Source organism: Gorilla gorilla, chromosome 5, assembly GCF_029281585.2.
Source record: "Gorilla gorilla gorilla isolate KB3781 chromosome 5, NHGRI_mGorGor1-v2.1_pri, whole genome shotgun sequence".
Classification (NCBI taxonomy): Eukaryota; Metazoa; Chordata; class Mammalia; order Primates; family Hominidae; genus Gorilla; species Gorilla gorilla.
This window is the reverse complement of record NC_073229.2, coordinates 128,169,244-128,194,634: the sequence shown is the minus strand read 5'-3', so window position 1 is coordinate 128,194,634 and position 25,391 is coordinate 128,169,244. Positions and strand designations below refer to the sequence as shown.

Below are 25,391 nucleotides of genomic sequence, written 5' to 3'. Positions count from 1 at the left end.
CAGATCATGCCACTGCGCTGCAGCCTGGGCGACAGAGCGAGGGAGACTCCGTCTCAAAAAAAAAAAAAAAAAAGAATGGTCAGTTTAGAGACTGGTACAAGGAATGAATTTAATGTTATTGAAATAGGGATAATGAATTATGAAGGCAGCTCAATTAAAGCAACACTGGCAGTGTTAAAAAGTCTGTACAGCCAACTGTTTCCCTGAGAGATTTTAAATAGTACTATCCATGGTCTTAGAATTGCAGCGTAGTTCAGACCTTGTGCATATTAGTAGACATCACTTTTAGGCTGTGGAGGAAGATGTGGAGTCAGAAGATGAAGAGGAGGAGGATGTGAAACTATAAAGTGTATCTGAAAAGTGATCTGCCCCTGGGAGTGGTAGCAAGTTTCCACAGAGAAAAGTACAACATACTGCTGATGAAGAAGAAGATGGTGACAATAATTTTGATGATGAGGAAACTGAAGAAAACTCAAGTGAAGAAATCTATGTAAGGTACTCCAGCCAAAAATGCACAAAAATCAAACCAGAATGAAAAAGACATAAAATCATTAAACCAAGATCAAAAGGTAAAGAATCCTTCCAAAAAAAAAAAGAGGAAAATATTCTTACAATGCCAAAAAGACCTAGTCCTATAGAAGACCTTAAAGCAAAAATGTTAGCAATAATAGAAAAAGTAGTTCTCTTCCCAAAATGAAAACCACATTCATAAATTATATAAAGAATTGCTTCTGTATGACTGATCAGGAGGCTATTCAAGATCTCTGAATAAGGAAATCTCTTTAAGAAAATAGTTTAGGCTGGGCGCGGTAGCTCACGACTGTAATCCCAGCACTTTGAGAGGCTGAGGCAGGCGGATCACGAAGTCAGGAGATCGAGACCATCGTGGCTAACATGGTGAAACCCCATCTCTACTAAAAATACAAAAAAATCAGCCGGGTGTGGTGGCGGGCACCTGTAGTCCCAGCTACTCGGGAGGCTGAGGCAGGAGAATGACATGAACCCGGGAGGTGGAGCTTGCAGTGAGCCAAGATCGCGCCACTGCACTCCAGCCTGGGCGACAGAGTGAGACTCCGTCTCAAAAAAAAAAAAAAAAAAAAGAAAAGAAAAGAAAGAAAATAGTTTAAAGTTTGTTAAAATTTTCCATCTTCTTTTATTTTTCTAACAGTTGATATTTGGCTTTCCTTTTTATAATACAGAGTGGGAACTTTCCCTGCCATGTTGGATAAATATTGCCCATGTTGCATTGCCAAAAATATATTGTCCAAAGTGCCTGTTTAGTTGTTAAGGATGGAACTCTACCCTTTTCTTGGTTTTAAGTATGAATGAAATTAGGGAGGACATAGTCGAAGCAGTGGTCACACTTGGAAATGATGGGAAAACAAAAATATACATATGAAACTCAGTGTATGATTTTTAAAAATAAAATATTTGAATGGCAAGGAAAATTATTTATGAGCATAAAATATATATAGATATGTTTTAATATCCAAACTTGAGATGTTTATGAAAATCTGTATTTCAATTTGGGAAACAAAAAGGATAAGAATGAAATTTTAAAACGAATTCAGGATGAATAAAAAACAAAACAAAACAGACACACACATGGAAACCAAAGGTTAGTGGCCATTACTAGAGATAGTTAGCATAAAACATCTTTTTTATCAAAATTGCTGGATTTTCCTTTTCCTTACTCTTTACCTACAGTCACCATTTTCAATGTTTTTGAAAATCCTTTAAGGACCCCTTTAAGGACTCAGAAAGTAAAAGTGCCATTTTTATTTGGTATTTTAATTTTAGAACAATTATTTCAAATTAAAAACAATATGTACACATAAGAAATTCAAATGGAAGAAAATGGGCATACAATGCTAAGTTTCTCTAAACTATTCTGCAGAGGCAAAGGTCATTAAGAGTTTTTTGTTTAATCTTTCAGGAATTATGGCAACATAAGGCTTTATATATAAAAATTTCTTTGAATAAAACAAGTGTAGATCATAATTCTGATGCAAATATATATATAATTTATATATATACATATGCATGGCTATTGTATATACATCTACATATATATGTACATATCAACACTTTAAAAAATGTTTTATTGTTTTACTTGAAACCACTTGTAAAAGTTATCATCTCATAAGGAAATTAACCCCAACTATAATTTTGAATTATGTTGATTTATTCAAAATTTTACTAGGATGATGTGGCAAAGATCTGCTATTTTTTCCTAATATCTATTTTCTCTCCTCTAAACTAATTGCATCCTGATAACTTAGGTGGATTAAAAGACAACCAGAGTAAAGACTTCATTTCCCAGCTTACGAGATGTTTATGTATGGCCTTGTCACTAAGCCCAACTCCTGGCATATTAAAAGAATTGATGCTTAATGACGCCTAGGTCATTTCCTTAATGATTAGCAGCACAGATAGGGTAGAGAGCAATTTTTGAGGCCATGTTGGGGGTGCAGCGTGGTAGGCAGAAGTCTGGGGATGGTGGAGTAGGAAGATAGAAGGATCTCGACACTGTGAAGCCACCAGACCAAGGCTACACTGCTATGCCTGGACTGTTACCTGGTCTGCCCCTCATTAGGAAGAAACAAACCTGCATATAGTTTACAATATTCTGTTATTATTGATCATAATTTACCAGTTAAGTTATTTTTTAAAAAGGAAGCCAGATACAAAAACTTATTTTAACTCTTTAAGGACATTAAAAAACAAGGTGAATGGAAAACTGTGCATTTCTTCCTGTTTCCATTTAAAATCTGTGATCCCCTTAGAGAGGCTGTATAAAAGATGCTGCGAGCTTTTACAAAATATTATAGCTGAACAGTGTTATTAAAAGTCCTCTCAGGATAGTTTGTTTTCCCTGGGTGATCCTTTTACAGTAGATATTAAAACTCAAAGCCAAACCTTCACAATGACCCTCCTCAGTGTGGGGCTTGGGATCAAGGCCTATGTACAACCGTGAAAAAGCTTTATACTTTAATTTCAGCTTTTTAAAAAATCTCCCAAAGTATTGGATTTCACTAAATGATATATTTCTTTTCTTTTTTCTCTACTTATTGTAAATATCCACATTATGTTTAAGTTAGTCTGTAGATCTACATTAGAAGAGATACTATTAATCAAAAAAATGCCTAAGAAGTAATAAGCATGTGAATTTATTCCCAGTCTTACAGGATAGTGAAGGATTTTGAATTATATTAGATGACACAAATAATGTTTTAGGATGAGAAATTGCAAAACTAACTCATCTGAAAGTACATGTCAGTTTGGATGAATGTTTTTTCATTATAACAGTCTAACTATTTTTTGTGTATATTATTATTTGTTGCCAGTGTCCAAAATTAGCATTTCATAAAATGTGAATATTTCTATTTGCATTATTGCTAAGAAGAGATTTGTCCACAAGCTTTTATGATGCAAGTAGATTTAACCTAAATCCAAAATTTAATTACAAATAAGGTTGTGTTGACTCATCCTTATGCATTTCAATTAGATGGGAAACACACCAGCTGGGAGCTCTCCACTTATAGATTAAGAAACATTAATTTCAAGATATCCCAGCATACATAAAAAGGATCCAAATCATCATAGCCTCTCAGTACTTTTATTTTTATATACCTGTTTGGCATAATACATATTTTTCCATATTGTCTAATTGTAAAGATTTAGTGGCAGAAATAAAAGTACCACAATGTATTGGCTTAGAGCATCCCCAAGCAAGTTCATGTTATAAACTTATCATTTCAAAAGCATTGTAATTCATAATTCTTGAATTTTACTAAACTCATAGAAAGATTTTTGTATTATCTTGTGCTTTGTTTGTGTGTGTTAGTTATCAATACAAAAAAAGTTTATTTAAAAGACGTCAGATGATTATTTTGATCCTTGGAACTTTCAAGACATTATCCTTCTGCACTATTGGAACAAATTAGACATTCTGTGAGAGATGCAAATACAACTTCCAAAGCTACATTTAATTGCATAATTTGTAATAGAAGCTGGGTATGGGCACTGCCTGCAGGGTGATAAACAATCCAGAATAATCTAATCAGCATGATCATTGAATTTTTATTAGTCTTTGGTTAGTTATCCATTAATATGTGAAGGAACCCATCTTTGTGCCTTTATCTTTCACTACTGCACCTTTTTAAAGTTACTACAGAGAAATTTAGAGAAAACCAGAAAATGAATATCTCTAATTTACTTTAAAATCTAGCTCTACATACATCTTCTCTTGAAAATTTAACTCTGCATTGAGCAGTCCCCAGATTTTACTAATATGTTGCATTTGCTGTGCATACAGTGTGGGTTAACCTTAGCATGTACCTGATATTACTCAATTTTTATATTTGCCAATCACAAAAATTTAGGGAAAATGAAGGTGAGCAACACTTTCTCTTCCTTTTTCCATCTTTCATATCATCTGAAGGTGTCAGAACATCTTAGTCCTAATTCTTTCATTAATAGCTGAGTGCCAAATCACCTCACTTCTTTAGCTCTCAATTTTCTCATCTATAATATATAAAGTAGTATGACAACAAATTTTTCTAAGGCCCATTAGTACCTAAAGTGTAGGAACAAAATCAGGATCCCTACAAACTTAGTGGCTTAAAACAGCACAGTTCTTTGTCTTATGGTTTTTCATGTCAGAAATATAAAATGTCTCACAGGGCTAAAATCAAGGTGTTGGTGCGGTTGTGTGTTGTCTTGGCCCGTGGCTCCTTCCTCCATTTGCAAAGCCAGGATTATAACATCTTTAAATCTTCTTTCTCTCTCTCGTTCTCTCTGACGCATTAAAAAGACCCTTGTGATTACATTACTCTCACCCGTGTAATCCAGGATGATTTTTTACATCTGCAAAATTCCCATTCCTATATAAAGTAATATATTTTCAGTTTCAAGGGATTAGGATGGAGACCTCTTTGGGGAACTATCATTCTGCCTCCACACCAATGAACCCTGAATATCTTGCTTGCGTTTGCTTTATAAAACTACCATCACTAATTTAATATCTTGGCAAATTTTTCTCCTTTAATATTGACTGGTTTCCCCAATTTCCTGGTTTATTTCTCTTCCTAAGAATAAGCACAAGTGAACAGGTAAGACAAAATAAAAATGACAACCTTAAGAAAGTTCCTAAAATTTAGGAAATGTACGGTTTTCATTCATGGACTCTGGTCTAGATTTCGTGACTATCTGAGTTAGATGCTAGGTGATATTAGATGCCACTCCTCAGAGGTGGTCCTAAAATTACCTCTTAGAGCTCAGAGCTCCATGGAGACTTGGGGAGAGCAGCTCTGCATTTCAGTCCTTCAATGGCATTCTTACCCACATTTGTGGAATGAGGGGAGAGTATCTAGGCAATAGCTTCTTAGTTCTCCTTTAATGAAGACCACGACCACATTCTCTTTTCTGGCACAAGAATCCTTTCGTTGGTTCAAATGTCAGAGATAAAATCATTTTTCTTCTTCTATGGTTGCCTTCACTTGCTGGTGCTAAAAGTAGTCACTACAGGACTTGTTTACTTCGTCAGTATAATTTGTCTATTTTCTTTTTCTCTTTAATTATAAACGTATAAGTTGTACTTAAATTCAATGTCATATTTTTAACTCAAATAGAACCAATGATTTGATTATCTTGAGTACTAAGTGTCTGATGCTCTAATCTGAGTTTCTTTCTCAAACAGAGCAACTATCATCAATTGGTGCATAACTTCCAGACTATTTTTCTATGTATTTGCAGATGTATTTAATTATATATATATATATATATATATATATATATATATATGCATGTATGTATGTGTCAATGTATACTTCTCTTTTGTGGAGTTTTAAAATGAGTGATGTCATATCATATACTGTATATATAATCTCAAAACATTTTTGTACTTAGTAAAATATCTTGGTAGCCTTTCAATGTCCTCATCTATTGATTTGCTGTATTATTTTTTATTGATGTGTAGCATTCTTTAGTATAGATGTACTATTATCATTTCCCTGTAGGATCCACAAATGATTACCAGTATTAATCCTGTTGTAATCACTGGAGAAATTAGCATATTTTTATGTCTCTAGGGTGGAAGATCCTGATCAAAGAAATGAGATATAAAAAAATCAAGGTATATCCCATACTGTGGCTTTAAAAGATTGAATTAATTTTTAACTACTCAGCTGTCCATGTGAATATGTTCCTTAAATTTCAACAATACTTGCCCATTTCATAGATGAAACTGTCAAACATTAATGACTGTCTCCCCCACAAGACTACAGAGCTCTGTAAGACCAGGGCCATGTGTACTGTGCCCATCACTGTATTGTCTGTATCTAGCTCAGCACCTGGCATATAACAGTCCTTTAATATGTTTCTTTGAATGAATGAGGAAAACCCTAAATGAAATGCCATTGTACAGAAGTTTTCATTTCATTAATCCTTACTCTAAAATTTATACAGTTTTAATATGGGAACTTGGAACGTTTCTACATTTTTTAAAATCTGAAATTAATTACAAATAAAAGTGGTGCTTTAGGAAGGAGAAGCAAGTCAATAGAAGAGAAAGGGGACAAATATCCAAGGGTCTGAGAGAATATTTGCCCCCCAAGAGACTGGCCAGAAAGGATATATAAATGACATCAGGAGGAATTGCAGAAGGTTCAGCTGCACCTCAAGCAGCTGCCAGAACAGAACAGTGAACTCAAATCCCTTGGAGCCATGGCCTTGGAGCAGCACGAACGCTGGTGGCTCTGTCCAGAACATGCGACCCTCTGTAACCAAAGCCAGCAGGTTCAGCAGAATCTCTATCTTCACCCAAGGTGACTGCATTGGCAGCAGTAAATGTGGCAATGCAGGAAGGATCTCCAGGCCAGGTATGGCACTATATGCCCCAGAAGTGTGCAACCAGGTCACCTCATCCCAGTCTATCCCAAACCTTCTCCCTTGTTCAGCAGCAGCAGCAGCAGCAGCAGCAGCAGCAGCAGCAGCAGCAACTTTGTGCTCTCCCACCCATGCCTCAGCAACAGCCACCCTTGAATAATCACATGATCTCACAGACAGATGACCTCAGCAAGTCCTTTAGACAAATGAGCCCTAGCTGCCAAGGTTCTACTAAAGCAACTAACTGATCGGCAGCTCTGTTCCAGCCCCCACTCATCTCCCAGCACCGTCAGTGGACTAACTTCGTCATGGCTTCCATGGGTCAGTCCCTCCCCACCTCTAACTGTTCCACCTCTAGCCATGCACCACCTACTCAGCAAGTGCTGCTACCACGGGGCTACATGCAGCCTTCTCAACAGTTCCAGGTTTCTTTCTAATCCCCCTGGACAATATCCTAATTCCAACCAGCAATATTGACCTTTCTCTCGCCTGGTGGCCTACAGATCCTGATGTGGTCAATAGCTGGCTCAGCCATCCCAGCAGCCCAGTTTATAGCCCGTGATGCCTAACCAGCAGCAGGTGGCTTACCAAGGAATAACTGGGGTCCAGCAGCCACAGAACCAGGGCCTGCTCAGCAGTCAGAGAAGCAGCATGGAGGCCCAGATGCAAGGCCTGGTGGTTCAGTACACTTCACTGCCTTCTTACCAAGTCTCAGTGGGTAATTACTCACAAAATGTGGTCCAGCACCCTTTCTAGCAACTCTTGCTGGCCCCTGTGAGCCAGTTTGGGTAAGGAGGCCCCCCAACAGGGGGCATACCAGTGTACTACAGCATGATCCCACTGGCTCAGCAGAACTGTACAAGCCCTACTTTTGGGGTTTTGCAACCTCCTGGGTCTCAGCAGTACCAGATGCTTCAGTTTCCCTCTCCCTGCCGTCTACCACAGATGCTGCAGTAGCAGTCAGGAGTGTCACCTTCTGGACCAGGTGTGGTGGTCATGCAGCTGAATTTTGCTAATGCAGCCTGACCCCACTCAGAACCCATCAAGGGTCCAGTGGAGTCACTGTAAATACTACAACATGGACCACGAGGGGTAGAAGCCTGGAGACCTGTACAGTCCTGACATCAGCCCCCAGGCCAACACAAAAATGAGCAGCAGCCCTGACCCATCTCCTACCCAGGCTTTGCCACCTTCTCTTGTCACCAGCCTCAGTGGTGGCTGTCTGCACAGGACTCAGTCCCTTGCTTGTCCTCAGATGATTCCCCTGGCCTGGGGGTCCAGCACAGGGTGATGGGTGCTACTCCCTCTTAGGCCAGCCTTTAGAGTACAGTCTGTCCATCTGCCCTCCCTTGCTGCATGACCAGTCAACTTACACAGTACACCAGGGACAGAGTGGGCTGAAGCATGAAAACCAGGGCAAGAGACAAGCACTGAAATCTGCCTTCTCTGACATGGGGACAGCAGATGTTGTTTTGGGGCAGGGGCCAGAGGTGACAGATCTCCCTAAGGGCATCACCTGTACCGAGGTAGAGAAACTCTTTAAGTAGCTTGCCATGTCCAGTGCCAAGACCCAGCTCAGGGGCTGCCTGGTGGGGGTGGAGGGGACAATGGTGGGACTGCTGAGAATGGCAACTGCTTGGACCTTGCTGCCTTGTACACCATCATGGCTGTGTTCCCTAACCCGCTGGCTGCTCAAAATGCCTCCCTTCATCTCAACAACTCCCTGAATAGCTTCACACTTTGAATGGCCAAAAAGAACTATGACCTGAGGATCCTGGAGCGAGCCAGCACCCACTAAATGGAGAAGAGGAAGGGAGCAGCCCAGAAGGGGCGGGGGCAGGATAGAGTGTGTTGAAGGATCCTGATAGACTGTGGATGGAGACAGAAAGTAAGGAGACTGACGCTAAACTGGAGCCTAAGACAGTAGTGATGAAGACCGAAACAGAGGGACATCCACACTGGCATTGGATTCCTTCAGGCTCTCCTTCTTTGGGTCCCCTTTTTTCCCCTGGTTGGCCCCTCTGCTTCCTTCTTCTTCCCATCCACTTGTATCATTTTAATCTATTTTCTCTTCTATTTTTTGTTCAGGAATAAGTATTCTCCAATTTTTATTTTAAACATCTCAAGCTCCCTTTCCTTTTTTTTTTTTTTTTTTTTGAGATGGAGTCTCATTGTCACACATCCTGGAGTGCAGTTGCCTGATATCGGCTCACTGTGACCTTTGCCTCCCGGGCTCAGGTGATCCTCCTGCCTCAGCCTCCTGAGTAGCTGGTACCACAGGTGCATGCCACCAACCCTGACTAATTTTTTGTAATTTTTGGTAGAGATGGAGTTTCACCATATTGCTCAGGCTGGACTCAAACTCCTGACCTCAGGTGATCCACCCGCCCCAGCCTCCCAAAGTGCTGGGATTACAGGCATGAGCCACCACTCCTGGCCCTTTTTTGTTTTTATGAATGTATTTATATGGACAGAAATATGGACAGAATTATGATAAACAAAATTGATTTCCACATTCTCTCACTTCCTCATCTTGCCTTCCCAAACCCCACAGAGTTAACACTTGGAACTCCCCTCACCTCCAAGAACACTTGTATATTGTTTGTTTAATATCTGTGCCACAGTAACAGACAGTGTTTAACTGCACAAATAGATGTTTGCTGGGTATATTCACTGTAAATTTTATTTAATCTGTTTTTTTTTATTTGTGGGCTATTTGGGGGCAAAGTTGATTTTGTTTTTAAATATAAAAAAATGGTCACTGGAAAAAAATACAACTCAGCATTCCATTGGAAGAATACTCAGTAATCTTTTGCCCATTACAAATTCTTTTCACAATTTTTCTTTAAGCAACACTTTTATTTGCAATTAATTTCAGATTTTAAAAAATGTAGAAATGTTCTAAGTTCCCAAATTAAAATTGTATAAATTTTAGAGTGAACATTGATGAAATGAAAGCTTTTGCACAAATGTCATTTTATTTAGGGTTTTCTTCATTTATTCAACCAAACAAATTGAAGGACTGTTAAATGCCAGGTGTTGAGCTAGATATAGACAATACAGTGACAGGCATGGTGCACGTGCCCTGGCCTCACCGAGTTCTATAGTCTTGTGGAGGAGACTGTCATTAATGAAACTGTCATAGGTGCTAGCAAAGCACAGTATGCAACAGGGTAAGGTTGATGGAACATGAGGTGGCAGGGAAAATTTCTCTGAGGCGATATACTGTGAGCTTGGCCCTAAAGGAACAGTGAAATAGATGAAGAGTGTAGTGAGAGAGGGAGAAGAGAGAAAGCAGTTCATGAAGAAGGGCTATCTCATGCAAAGGCTCTGTGGATGAAGGGAATATGGTTGTATTGGAGAGCTAGGCAGAGTGCCTTGAGGTGGAATCAGAAAAAGACACGGCTAAAGCCTACAGTGCTGTGGTTATGGCCATAGCAGACATTTGAGGAGGGGAATAACATGGTTAGAGTTGCATTTTGAGAAGATCACCCTGCCTATCTTATGGAGACATGGCCGAGAAATGATGCTGAGAGACCAGCTGAGACCATTATATAGTTGTTAAGGACATCAGTATCACTAACATCAGGGTTACATATAAGCGATCATAAAAATATGGCTCAACGAGGGAGTCAAGGTGTTTTGAAGGTATCTTTAAGAACCAAGTGGTTAGTTTTGCTCAGTTTTGTTTGATACAAAGTTGTAATTTAATTCATGAATAGTAACAGCTCTGACATTTTACCAAAAGGGAACTTTACAAAACTATGCACCACACTGAATAAACGGAAACCTTTGGATCTGGCTGAATCTACTAGTTAGTAATGCTGTTCAGAAATTAATATATGATCTGTGGCACTTTTTTTGGAATGGCCATTTACTCGGAATTTTTAAACAGTATTTTATTATGGAATGTATTATATTTGTACTCTGAGGAGGCTTAAGATAGTTTGGTGATACATATAATTCTTTTGAATTTCAAATAACACATTTGGTTTATTTTTTCCTTCTTAAACTAGAACACATCTTCCTGGAAGAATTGGGTGGGCTTATGTTGTAAAATTGCTTCTGTTTCAACTAATTCTGTCCCTATTAGGAGCCAATACTTTACATAAGGATGAAAATATTTGAAAATAATACCTTATACTTTTATCAAAAAATTGTATATATTTCTTATTTTTAAACCTAAATTTTCTACTGTTACTGTCATTAGATTATGTATTTTAGTCACCATACATAAGTCATAGCCATTAAGTGATTATTCATCTTAAAGCTATAGCTCCAAATATTGTCTATCCTGTGTGTATTTTTTATACTTTGTACAATAGTTGTATTTTGAGAGTAAAAGTTTTAGGCATGAGCAAATCCTAAAACCATCTGCAGTAAACCAATCAAAATGTGATTTCCAAAAAAAATGCTAAGGGGCAAGACACCTCAGATCATTCTCATGTCATAGATTGGCAATGTGCAAGAAAATTCTGTTCCTCACTTCTTTGATTTTATCCCTTATTGTCAGTAGATTCAGAGGCATGAGTTTGTATTTCCTTAGCTTCCTTCTGCTGCTTTCTACCCCTTTATTCTTCCAGTCTTATGTAAGAAGACATTTTCTTCTGTGATTCTTCTCATGTAGCTGAGTTCTGACCTTGTATTAGGCCAGAGGAATCAATATTGTGATAAGATTCTTGCCAAACTTTTGCCCATGAGAAAAATCTTGGGGAGAATGAGGAAGTTAGCTAAGAATTATGATTTTCAGATTGTGAATAATCACGCACACCAAAAAAAAAAAAAACCCAAACTAAAATATCCCTGATGACTAACAGCTATATTGGGTTGAATGATGATGTAACCTACTTAATTTGCATGTAATTTTCATCTAATCAAATGTAGAAATGTGTCTATTTTTTCTTCACTTCTTTGATTTTATCCCTATTGTCAATAGATTCAGAGGGATGGGTTTGCATTCGCTTAGTTTCCTTCTGCTGCTTTCTACCCCTTTATTCAGCCAGTCTTATGTAAGAATACTTTTTCATCCCTGTGGTTCTTCTCATGTAGCTGCACTAATGTGTGACTTTTTAAATCAATCATCCTGTCAGCTATTCAGACTTTCTCATGTATAGACATTTGCTTCTTTTCCTTCATTCAAAGTCCTGCCATAATCTTAAAGGATTTGAATCCATTTAATAATTTAGTCTTTACATTTTTGGCTCTACTTAATCCAAGGACCTCTGTCTTTCCTGTTCTCTGTGTCCCATTTTGGATTGAATCTTCATTAGCAGCTTCTGTAATGTTAATTCCAGATCATAGTTCACTTTTTTGTAACCACCTATGTTTTCAGATTTCACAGATTCTCATTCCACTATACATATCATTCAAGCTGAAAGATCATGATCATGTTAAATCACCTCAAGCTCCCTCAATTTTCTTCCAGATAACCAGCAGCAGCTACTGTTCTAAATCCTTCCCCATCACACCCTCTTTTCCTCATTTTTCTTCTCTTTCACCCTGAATCCCCTTCTACTTCAATTCATTGGTTTTGTCTTGCACCTTGTTTTGAACACAACAATCTAGTCACAAATTCCAACTAATAGTTAAAAAAATCTGCATTTTTCTGTTCCTGTATCTGGGCAGCCGAAAAGTTACACATATTCATGGTCTCAATGTCAACACCACTGTTAGCACATTTGATTAATTCTTTTGTCTTTATTCATTTGTCTCTTTCCTCCTTAAAAGTCAGTCTAACTTTCTCTATTGTAGTTTTCAAACCTACATTTTACCCATGCACCTTTATTCTCAATTGTAGATCTTCCTGCCTGCTTTAAGGAGAAAACTAAGGTCAGCAGGTTATTTTCCTTAGCTTCCCTACTCATAACACCTTAAAATGTATCCAGTCTATGAGACACAGTGCCCTCTGCCTGTTCAGTACTAATCTCTTCCATACACACATTTTATGCCCTCTTAACCTGCCTCTTTCCTGTCTTGTTCTCATCATCAATCCTCTTTCTCTTGTAGCCTCAATATATGTTTTTCTATTGGTTTCTCCTAGATTATAAACATGCTTATGCCTCTCACATCTAATGAAACAATTCAAACTCAAAAGTCTCCCTCTAACACAACTTATTTTTGTCATATTCTTCTCATACCTTCTTTAGAAAGAGAAACCCAAATTCACAGTCTCCACTACCAGACTTCTCATACTCTTCATGATCAACTGCAATCAGGTTTCAGCTCCTTCTGATTTCCAAATCTAATGGAGATCTATCAGTTCTTATTTTATTTTATCTCCAAATGAAGCTAGCTATTCTCTTATTTCTAAAATGTCAATAAGGATTTTTGTTTGTTTGTTTGCAAGAAACATGTACCAATTCGTAAGGGAAAGATATCACAACAAGAATTGGAAGACATGGGAAGTAAACTCAGAAATTTGGGGCAGTCCAACATTTTTTCAGGCTACTGCTTATAGAATGAATAAGTATTGAATTAAAATTTTCTATTTTTGAATCATAGTGCTAAAATTCAAAGACTTGAGAGAGAAAATCCAACTGATCAATCCTTTGTCACAGGTTGTATCCTTCCCTGGTCAATGTTGGATGCCAAGAAACATTGATGGCCCTACAATTTCCATAACATTACATTCCCATGATTTACTTATCTCTCTCTCTGTCCTTTTATACACTTATTAGTTTCTTATTTGTCCACTATTTAAATATAAATGTTACCTCATGGCTTTGTTCTTTTCATCTTTTGATATCATCGTATGTAGTATCATTCCGCATCATGACTTCATCTAAATTGGCTACTTTTTATCAAGTTTTCTGTGTGGATGGGTATTGTACTAAGTGCTTTATATAGATAAAAACTTATACAATATTTTATGAGATATTAGATTATAATATTCATTTTACAAATGGAAAAAAAAAAAAACTTGGGCTCGGGGAGATTAAGTAATGTTTCCGGTTCCTACAGGTCTTTAGTGAAACTGGAGAATCAAGTCTCCAACAACCAAATGCTCTTACCATCTATGTACTGACAATTTTCCAAATATATTTCCAACCAAGCTTTGTCAATGGCTCATTTGACATCTCCTCTTAGTCTCAGCATTCAGAGGGCTTTATGTATTTAAAATGAAATTTATCATCTTTTATGGCTCCTGTTTGGTGACTCTCATGACTACTAAATATTAAAACTTAGTGTTGGTGATTGTAGTGGTGAAGAGAGGGAGTCTTCATCAACTTCACTTTCATATTCTATTAATAAATGTCGCTGTCCTCCATGTCCTTCACAATTGACCCTCATTATTTCATATTCTATTAATAAATGTCACTGTCCTCCATGTCTTTGACAATTGACCCTCATTATTTCAACAAGAATGTGTTAACAGCTTGTAAGCTGAATTCCTAACCAAATAACCATCTCATTCAAACTATCACCCATATAGATTCCTAAGTGTTTAAAAGCAGCTATGTTATTTCTGCATTTAAAGTTCTCAATTGGCTTCCTGTGTCCTGTAAGATAAAGTCCAAATTCCTTAGCATTGACATACAAGAGTATTTCTGATTTGGTCCTCTTTACTTCTCCAATTTCATCTCTTAGGTCCATCTGATCTAAATCCTGTGCTTCTGGAAAACTTGGCTGCATAAATACCTTGAAAGTACCATGACGCTGAAAAGACACTTTGGATTATTTATTCATGTATACTTCCTGTTTTTAAAATTTTTATTTTTCTCCCTTCCTATTTCCTGATCTGGACAACTCTTTTCCTCTTTGACTCATTACATCTTCAAAGAAAGCTATTGAGTTGTTTCCCTTCATGGATGTCACCATAATTATCAGTGAAGAACTCTGTTATTTACACATTGTCTACTTTCCATTCACCATTTTTAAGAAATCTAGAAATAGAGTGTTTCCATGGGGGAATAGGAGTGTGTTTCATAGAGCATAATTTAATAATGGATGGCGGGTGGGTTGGGGGGATTGCTGCTCTCAAGTTCTGCATAAGTAAATAGGGCAGAAAGAATTCTAAAAAATAGATAGCTCCAACTGTAGAAACACCCAGATAACAATAACTGGTAATTCAGAGAAACCTAGAAGTACATTAGACAGTCAGATTTAAGATGTTATATTCTGTTAATCATAGTCATACAGAGTACACTCCAGGTAAAGAGATATAAATTGATATGTTTGGGTGATTTCTAATTTGTTTTTGCAATATAATCATGTAATCTCAGGATTGCAAACAACTTTAAACATTATCTAGAAATCTCTTACAAGCTAGCTCATTGTGATTACCTGAGGACATCAATTATGAAGCAATAGATTAACCAGAATGTAAATGCAATGCAGTTTGCATTGTGATACAAAGCAGTTGTATTTAAATTTGTTTTACCTCAGTAAGTAGCTTGGTGATTAGATCATTGTGGGAAATTTCAAAATATACACAGCTTGATAAGGTCTTTCAGGAACTAGTAGTTAGGTCAAAATTCAATTTACAAATGAGTCCAACTACTGAGAAGAGCAAGTAGCTTTGTATTACTTTTCTATTGTTGCTATAATAACACAAATTTGGTAACTTAAAAAGCAATACAAATTTATTACCTTAAAGTCTGGAGGTCAGAAGTTTGAAATGAGTGTTACTGGGATAAAACCCAGAGTTCCCTCTAGAGATGCTATGATGAATCAATTACCCTGCTGTTTCCATCTTCTACAGGCTGCCTTTATTTCTTGGCTTATGGCCCCTTGCACTGCCTGCATTTCTTGGCTTGTGGTTCCTTGCACCACAAAGCCAGCTGTGTAGCATCTTTAAAGCTCTCTATCTCTGGTCTCTGATTAGGGCTTCACATCTTTTCTGACTTTGACTTTCTTGCCTTCCTTTTTTCCCCATAAGGACTATTATGATGACATTGGGTCCCCCCCGGATAATGTGGCTAATCATCCTATTTCAATATTCTTAGTTTAATTACATGCAGTATAGCTGGTTTTGCCATGTGGGGTCACATATGCACGGTTCTGGGGAATAGAATATGGCCATTTTTGAGGGCCATTTCTGCTAATTACAGACCCAGCAAAAATGTTCTGATATTGTTTTTTTTTTTTGTTGCTGCAAAAATGTGGAGCACTGGAAGTGTTGTGATATTTCATATGTAAAACAAGGATAGTGTTGAAACTCTACGGCCAAAAATGCAAAAGGTCAGTGTGGAACTTCCCTTAAAGGAAGAGGGAAGACCAAGGGAAAGGGTGTATCACAGGCAGTTGTGTGAGGCAAACCTGTGACAGAGGATTAGCAAAAACAAAAAAAGTAGCAAGAGGAGGAATAAAGAAAGATAATAAACTGAGATAAACTTCACTGTCAGTTAAATGGAAAATTCCATTATTCAGAACATTCCATTTTTAGGACCCACAATTCAACTGCGGTGGTACTGTATTTAGCAATTTCACAAAAGCTTTCCACTTAGAAAGCAGAAATATAGCAACAGAGAATGTCAGAACTGAAAAAGACCTTCAATATTTTCTAGTCTAACCTCACTTTACACGAAGTAAATTGAGGTCCACATTTTTTAAGAATTTAAGAAAAGTTGCAGTTATTCGGTGCCAAAGGCAAGACTTCAACCCAAATGTCCTGATTTAAAGTTCATTACTCTTGCCACATTCTCCTCTAAGAATTCTTTGTCTCCCAGTAGGAAATAATGTTTTCTTTCTTCAGGAAATATAAATTTTTTTTCCTTTCATAAAAAAATTTTCTGTCACTTTTCTCTCCAGGAGTGGTATGGAATAGTCATCTTTTTTCTTTTACGTAGAAGCTAGAGCTAGATTTAGCCTCAACTGCATAACATGATTTTCATGTTACATAATATCATTTTTTATTTGTCTAGTATTGTGTGGGTTTGAAGGTACTTTCCTATTTTACGTATTGTGAAGCCTTTAGATAGAGAAGGTAACTTTATCCCTGTTGTACAAAGATAAGCTCATTAGAGATGAAACCAGGACCAGAGCCTGGGGCTCCTGATTCTCTGCCATCCTATACTTGGGCTGCACTGGGTTTTATGATTTTAGTCAAGTTTCTCATCCTCTTCATGAATTTCTGTTCTTATTTTTAAAATAATGGAAATAATTTGTTTTACCACATAGGAAAATTATAAGAATAAGATGAGATATTAAATAGGAAAGCCATTTGAGAAAAGATTATATCCTTTATAGCAAATATAATGAACTCATAATTCAAGCACTTATAACATGAGGAGGGTTGGACAATCATTGCTAGGTTATTCTAGATGAATGAATTAGCCTAATTTACAACTGGGTTAAGTTGTTTTCCACATAAAATTTTTTGCCTTAAGATAAAATGCATAGATTCTTAAGTTATTTATTCTTCAAGTAAATGTAATGATAACAATAATAAACTGTAACTATTGTTTATTGAGTCTGTGCTTTGCTCCAGGCCCTGTGCTATAAAGCTATGATTGCTCTTGGTCACCTAGTACTAAGTGATGCATTCTAGCCTCCGAGGAAACGGGTCTGTGTGATGAAAAACCAATGTGTTAAATCCCTAACTCCCCTAAATCACTCAAAATATTGTGCAAAGATGAAAATGGCAGAGAAAGTGATTGGATGCATGGTATACTTTTTCTACCTTCACAGCCTGCAGCTGATTTTCTTTGCTTGCTCTCTGCTAAAGCTCATAGGAAGATAAACCAACTACTATTGGCTACATAAATATGGAGTTGTCTAAAGCACTGGCTTCTATTCCAAAATTTAGGTCTATTTTCCCAGACTGGCCTCTGAAAGACCTAACTTTTTTAGATCCTGAGAAGATGAAGGTCTGTTTGAGCACTCCTCTGTGCTAGACCCTGTGCTGTGGGTTTCAAAACATTACCTCCTAAAAACTTTACAACAACTCTTTGACCTAGGTACTATTATTATCCACATTTACTAGATATAGATAATGAAGCTTAGAAGGATTTAGGAACATACTGAGGGTCACACAGTCAGTAGGGGTTGAACCAAGACAGCCTGACTTTGCAGTCTTCTACATTCTTAGTCACTGAATACCTATCCTGGTGACACTTGCCCCTGAAATAATATATTAAGGGAAACAAATACCACTGAAATCACAATTAACTTATTGCCAACTGGGACAGCTATGTTTCAAGATTTGTTCTGGTTTTTAGATTTTGTAAGCCATTTCTTCGAATGTTATACTCAATGGGTTTCAACTTTATTTAAGGTCTATACAGTACAATAATAATATTTGTATAAACACCATTAGAGGTTTCAAATGAACAAAGCTAAGTTTTATACTTGACTCATGGAGCAGAACAAAATGCTACAATTGCAGCTACATTGAAGTAGAAAAAAATGATAGAAATATTGCTTTTCAAACTATTTTGACACATTGATTGTTCAGCTCCTTCTTTACCACCTTTAACTACATCTTAGTTCTTCCACATTGAGTTAAAACTTTCAAAAACTGATAAATATGGGAAATTAAGACAAATATTCTATAAGATGTAAATGAGGTATGATAATTTGAAAATTATAAAGTTGTTAGATAGCAATGCATGCATCCTATCAGAAAGCTTGTCAGTTATCTTCATACACAGCTTGAAATGTAAACGCAGATGATTAAACATCTTTCTCCTGTTAGAAAAATAATTTCCTTCTACTTTGGGGTTTTGAAACTTTGGTTTTTCAGGAATAACAATGAGATGAGAAATAAGAATGCAAAACTTATGGAAGATTTCAACTTAAAGAACCTAATATGGAAATGGGAAATTTTGCCCTTGAAATTTTAAATCTGAAAGTGTGTTATGATAGACTACTAACACCCTAATATGTTGCCAGACGTTAATAAACTGAGATTAGCTCAAGATTCAGGGCCTTAGGATGAAATCTCTGGGAAAACTAACTTTAAGCCAAGGTTCAATCATTCCTAATGGTAAAATTCTAAGGAACTTTAATTCATCAAACATTACTTATTGCATGAAGAAAAAGATGACAGGAGTAAGATTCAGGAAATAAAGTCTAGAAGCATCTCAGCAACAACTGCAGATTCTGAAATTGTAGTCATTAAATAGAAAATAAATATGTTCAAAATGTTTAAAGAAATGAAACAGTATATTAATAAGTAAAGGCTAAAAGACTATTTAAAAAGGTAGGCTTAAAGAAGTCCAATGTGAATTTTGAAAATTTATTAGAAATTCAATATACTGGATTAACTGTAATGAAATATGTGTATGAAGAGAATTTGTAAACTGGCAGGCACAATTATTAGAATTTAAATCATAGAGTTTTAAAAAAGTGGAAATTATGAAGGATGAGATGAAATGAGAATATTGAGTACATATCTAAGTTTAGAAGGAAGAGTTTTAGAAGGAATCATGTAAGAGGCCAGAATATATATATATGTATGTATGGATAGATATGAACATACACATACCTATGTATGTAGATACATATGTACATACACAAGTTAGATTTATCACAGAAATGCAAAAATATTTTCTCAATAGAAAACCTTTAAGGTAATTCACCATAGTAACAGATTAAAATAGAAAAAATAAAAAACCCATATGATTATAACAACAGATGCAGATAAATTGCTCTAATAATATTAAAAGAGTATATCACATCATTTGAAGTATACTTGGTTGCAAGTAACAACCAACAATGTCATTTAATGGCAGCTCAAACGAATAGGAATTACTGTGGTCATGTAAAGTGTAAAAGTTGAAGTTACTGGCTGTGGTTGGATTGTTCAAATATGTTGGGGTGAGCAGCTTTGCAAACTCTTGGACTTTCCCTTATGTTTGAAAGATACAGAGTAGAGAGAGGGACAATCAAAAGCTTAAAAAGTACCAGATCCTTTTGTCTAGGTGGCTGCAAGCTTCTTTTTTATATGAAGGCAAGCTGAAAGAGAGAAGAAACCTAGATTTTAAATCAAATTTGGACATTTGTAATCGTACATGACTATATCTTTTAAACTGAAGTGAGACTGTTTCTGTGTCTTAAAGTTCTCAGAGTACCCATTTAATCATAAGATCTTTAAGAATTTTTCTCTTTCTGGTCTTGGAAGTAATAAACCGCACAGAGGATTTCAAGTGACATTAAAAGACAAAGTGAAATGGCTTCATGTTTACTATCACTAGTCATGCATTTTCAGCATAATGGTTGAGCAGTGGAAGTCAGTAACTTACAATTACATGTGTCAACATAAACGAATCCTGTAAACATGGAAATGTCAGGTGAAAAAATAGGAAGAATAAAGAATTTGTATAGTACACAGTAGTAATATTTCTAAAATATTTTAAAATATTCCAAACTGTAACATATTTTGCTTTAGTGTTTTCTATACATGGAACAAGTGAGAAACAATAGATAGGAATAATGACCACTAAATTTTGGATAAAGGTTATATGGGTGGATGGGGGTATATTAGAGAAAGGAACATGAAGACTTCCACGTTTCATGTAATACTTTATTTCTTAAACTGAAGAGTGGGTGGGTACATGGGTATTCACAAAGTTATTCCTATTATCTTTTGTATATTTTATAAGTTTTTAGTAGAGCAAGGAACAAGTTTCCATACTGAAAAAAGCTGAGAGATTACTCGTTTTTTAATGAGTTGAAAAAAGATTTGCATTTAAGGAGGAAAATGAATGATAGATGAAAAAACTAGGCAATGGGGAAACTGAAGTAATTAAGAACCCCAGGAAGAACAAAACATCAGACAAGACAGGACATGTAATTCTAATACTTATCATGGCTCATCTCTGAGTTATGTTAAAATAGTAATAATAATTTAAACACTGAATGCTGATTTAATCAAAATTATACTTTGAAAGATGGATGGAGGAGAAGTGAGTGAGAACAGAAACATAGGAGAAGTACATCTCCATCTTCCATAATAGAAAGTCAATAGAAAATATAGGAAATGGAAACAAATCTTGATGTAGCAGAATAAACATGTTGCTTTAGAGTTATGGGGTAAATACTTGAATCCTGTACCTAGCTCACTAGCTAAGAGATGAAAACCTTTGCTGTTATGCAGTAGGGTGAGGAGCAAGGAAGAGGAGGCTGCTGGTTTTTATTAAAGCCTTATAGAATCATTAGATAGTTTAAATAACATATACATATAGCTGAAAAAAGCCCTAAAATTTTAATAGAATTAACCTTGCATATTTTGCTTAAATGAAACAGAAAATATCTCATTTCTCAACTCTTTACTATTGTATAAATATTCTAGGGTCCATTTAAATAATACCTCAGATATACTGTAAATGCCTTCTGGATATCTACCTTGTGAATAATTTACAATGCTGTTCCCTGGATCAAGAAACAGAATAATTTTATAGAATAAATATAGGCTGAGAACCAGTGGAATGTTTGATTCTATCCTCTCTGATTCTGCATTATATCATGCTGCCTCAATTCAAGCAGAACACTAAAGCTACAGTGGCAATTTTCAGGAAAATGTATCCACTTAGTACATTTACTGCCAGCTTTGCCAAAGACTGATTAAAATGACTGTAGAGTCTTTCTGCTAGTGATGGCTTCTGATTGCAGGAACTTGCCACCAGCTGTACCCAAGAGCATGAGACCCAGTGGCCATCTCAGCAGGAGCCCTGACCCCACTGATGAGTGCTCCACTACAATCTCAGCACCTCTTCTTTTCCTACCTCAGCATCTAGAAGTTCGCAGAATGGGATGTGATATCCAACTGTTAATATACACTACAGTGTAGCTTTTACTGAAAATGATTTAGTATCCTAGGGTCTAGGACTCCACTTTCACATCACATTTGAAGAAAAGAAAGAAAGAAAATTATTTTGTATTTTAACAATTGTGTGCCACATTTTACGATATTTAATTTTAGTTGAGAAACACCAGATGCCTGAAAACTACAAAGGAAATGTGGGAAATTAAGCAAACAGGTCAACAAATCACTCACCTTTAATAATTGACCAATTTCCACAAGGTAAGCAGGTAGAGTCCCAATAGGCGGGTAACCATTCAGGGTTTCTGAGAGTAACATAGCACCCAACCCCAGAATCCTTCTCCCCTCTTCCCAAAGAAGAAAAGAAACATAGAAATATAGGCCACCTGGTGGTGGCGTCATAAAGAGAGAGAGAGAGAAAGACTCTAGAATAGTAGCTGCCAGAAGGAACCAGGTAATGGCTTAATTTCAGAAATCGAATGATGATTTTTCAAAAGAAGTAATGAATCATTACATTATTTATGTCAATATCATGTCTTTGTACCACATATGCATATTCATGAAGGGGACCATACCGACCTATAGTTTGTTAAAATATAAACTAAGCCATACAAATAGGCAGCAGACTACTTTCCCTCCACCTTTTTGAAGGAATAGTTATTAAAGGATTAATGCAATATAATTTAGCATATCTCAGCATTATTTTAAATACATAGAAGGTCTAAACTTCATGATATTCTCCTAGGGAACTGAATAGTTGAATATTGAAGTATGATAAGACAAGACTATATTCAATCAAGTTTCTAAGAATGATCTTCTGAACTCCACATGATTTTGTTTACTGTAATGTATATGCCCCTTTGGTAAGCAGTAGCCTAGAGGAACTATCACTTATTTGGTTAAGTACCAGAAGTACCTGTCAAAATTTCCATTACAATAAATTGTACTAAAAGCTAATATTTAACATATGATTTTCCAACTTAAGAACACTACTTTTGCTTAAAACAGTGTATATAAATTTAAACACACTGCTTAAAAATACAGCCATGCATCACATAACAATTTATATATATATATATATAATACTTTAAGTTCTAGGGTACATGTGCACAATGTGCAGGTTTGTTACATATGTATACATGTGCCATGTTGGTGTGCTGCACCCATTAACTCATCATTTACATTAGGTATATCTCCCAGTGCTATCCCTCCCCCCTCCCCCCACCCCACAATAGGCCCAGGTGTGTGATGTTCCCCTTCCTGTGTCCAAGTGTTCTCATTGTTCAATTCCCACCTATGAGTGAGAACATGCGGTGTTTGGTTTTTTGTCCTTGCGATAGTTTGCTGAGAATGATGGTTTCCAGCTTCATCCATGTCCCTACAAAGGACATGAACTCATCCTTTTTTATGGCTGCATAGTATTCCATGGTGTATATGTGCCACATTTTCTTAAGCCAGTCTATCATTGTTGGACATTTGGATTGGTTCCAAGTCTTTGCTATTGTGAGTAGTGCTGCAATAGACATACGTGTGCATGTCTTTATAGCAGCATGATTTATAATCGTTTGGGTATATACCCAGTAATGGGATGGCTGGGTCAAATGGTATTTCTAGTTCTAGATCCCTGAGGAATCGCCACACTGACTTCCACATGGTTGAACTAGTTTACAGTCCCACCAACAGTGTAAAAGTGTTCCTATTTCTCTACATCCTGTCCAGCACCTGTTGTTTCCTGACTTTTTAATGATCGCCATTCTAACTGGTGTGAGATGGTATCTCATTGTGGTTTTGATTTGCATTTCTCTGATGGCCAGTGATGATGAGCATTTTTTCATGTGTCTGTTGGCTGCATAAATGTCTTCTTTTGAGAAGTGTCTGTTCATATCCTTCACCCACTTGTTGATGGGGTTGTTTGCTTTTTTCTTGTAAATTTGTCTGAGTTCTTTGTAGATTCTGGATGTACAGAATCTTTGTACATCCTCCCTTTGTCAGATGAGTAGATTGCAAAAATTTTCTCCCATTTTGTAGGTTGCCTGTTCACTCTGATGGTAGTTTCTTTTGCTGTGCAGAAGCTCTTTAGTTTAATTAGATCCCATTTGTCAATTTTGGCTTTCGTTGCCATTGCTCGTGGTGTTTTAGACATGAAGTCCCTGCCCATGCCTATGTCCTGAATGGTATTGCCTAGGTTTTCTTCTCGGGTTTTTATGGTTTTAGGTCTAAAATTTAAGTCTTTAATCCATCTCGAATTAATTTTTGTATGAGGTGTCAGGAAGGGATCCAGTTTCAGCTTTCTCCATATGGCTAGCCAGTTTTCCCAGCACCATTTGTTAAATAGGGAATCCTTTCCCCATTTCTTGTTTTTGTCAGGTTTGTCAAAGATCAGATGGTTGTAGATGCGTGGTATTATTTCTGAGGGCTCTGTTCTGTTCCATTGGTCTATATCTCTGTTTTGGTACCAGTACCATGCTGTTTTGGTTACTGTAACCTGGCAGTATAGTTTGAAGTCAGGTAGTGTTATGCCTCCAGCTTTGTTCTTTTGGCTTAGGATTGACTTGGCAATGCGGGCTCTTTTTTGGTTCCACATGAACTTTAAAGTAGTTTTATCCAATTCTGTGAAGAAAGTCATTGGTAGCTTGATGGGGATGGCATTGAATCTATTAATTACCTTGGGCAGTATGGCCATTTTCATGATATTGATTCTTCCTATCCATGAGCTTGGAATGTTCTTCCACCAACAAGACTAATAAAGAAGAAAAGAGAGAAGAATCAAATAGACGCAATAAAAAATGATAAAGGGGATATCACCACCGATCCCACAGAAATACAAGCTACCATCAGAGAATACTGTAAACACTTCTACGCAAATAAACTAGAAAATCTGGAAGAAATGGATAAATTCCTTGACACATACACCCTCCCAAGACTAAACCAGGAAGAAGTTGAATCTCTGAATAGACCAATAACAGGCTCTGAAATTGAGGCAATAATTAATAGCTTACCAACCAAAAAAATTCCGGGACCAGACAGATTCACAGCTGAATTCTACCAGAGGTACAAAGAGGAGCTGATACCATTCCTTCTGAAACTATTCCAATCAATAGAAAAAGAGGGAATCCTCCCTAACTAATTTTATGAGGCCAGCATCATCCTGACACAAAAGCCTGACAGAGGCACAACAAAAAAAGAGAATTTTAGACCAATATCCTTGATGAACATTGATGCAAAAATCCTCAATAAAATACTGGCAAACAGAATCCAGCAGCACATCAAAAAGCTTATCCACCATGATCAAGTGGGCTTCATCCCTGGGATGCAAGGCTGGTTCAATATATGCAAATCAATAAATGTAATCCAGCATGTAAACAGAGCCAAAGACAAAAACCACATGATTATCTCAATAGATGCAGAAAAAGCCTTTGACAAAATTCAACAACCCTTCATGCTAAAAACTCTCAATAAATTAGGTATTGATAGGACATATCTGAAAATAATAAGAGCTGTTTATGACAAACCCACAGCCAATATCATACTGAATGGGCAAAAACTGGAAGCATTCCCATTGAAAACTGGCACAAGACAGGGATGCCCTCTCTCACCACTCCTATTCAACATAGTGTTGGAAGTTCTGGCCAGGGCAATCAGGCAGGAGAAAGAAGTAAAGGGTATTCAATTAGGAAAAGAGGAAGTCAAATTGTTCCTGTTTGCAGATGACATGATTGTATATCTAGAAAACCCCATCGTCTCAGCCCCAAATCTCCTTAAGCTGATAAGCAACTTCAGCAAAGTCTCAGGATACAAA

General features: G+C 36.7%; 1 pseudogene; it reads left to right on the top strand.

The window, feature by feature from the left end:
• The window catches only part of LOC101138830 (R3H domain-containing protein 2-like), a 70,064-nt pseudogene extending 61,153 nt beyond the window's left edge, over window positions 1-8,911 (top strand).
• Window positions 8,912-25,391: the final 16,480 nt, after the last annotated feature.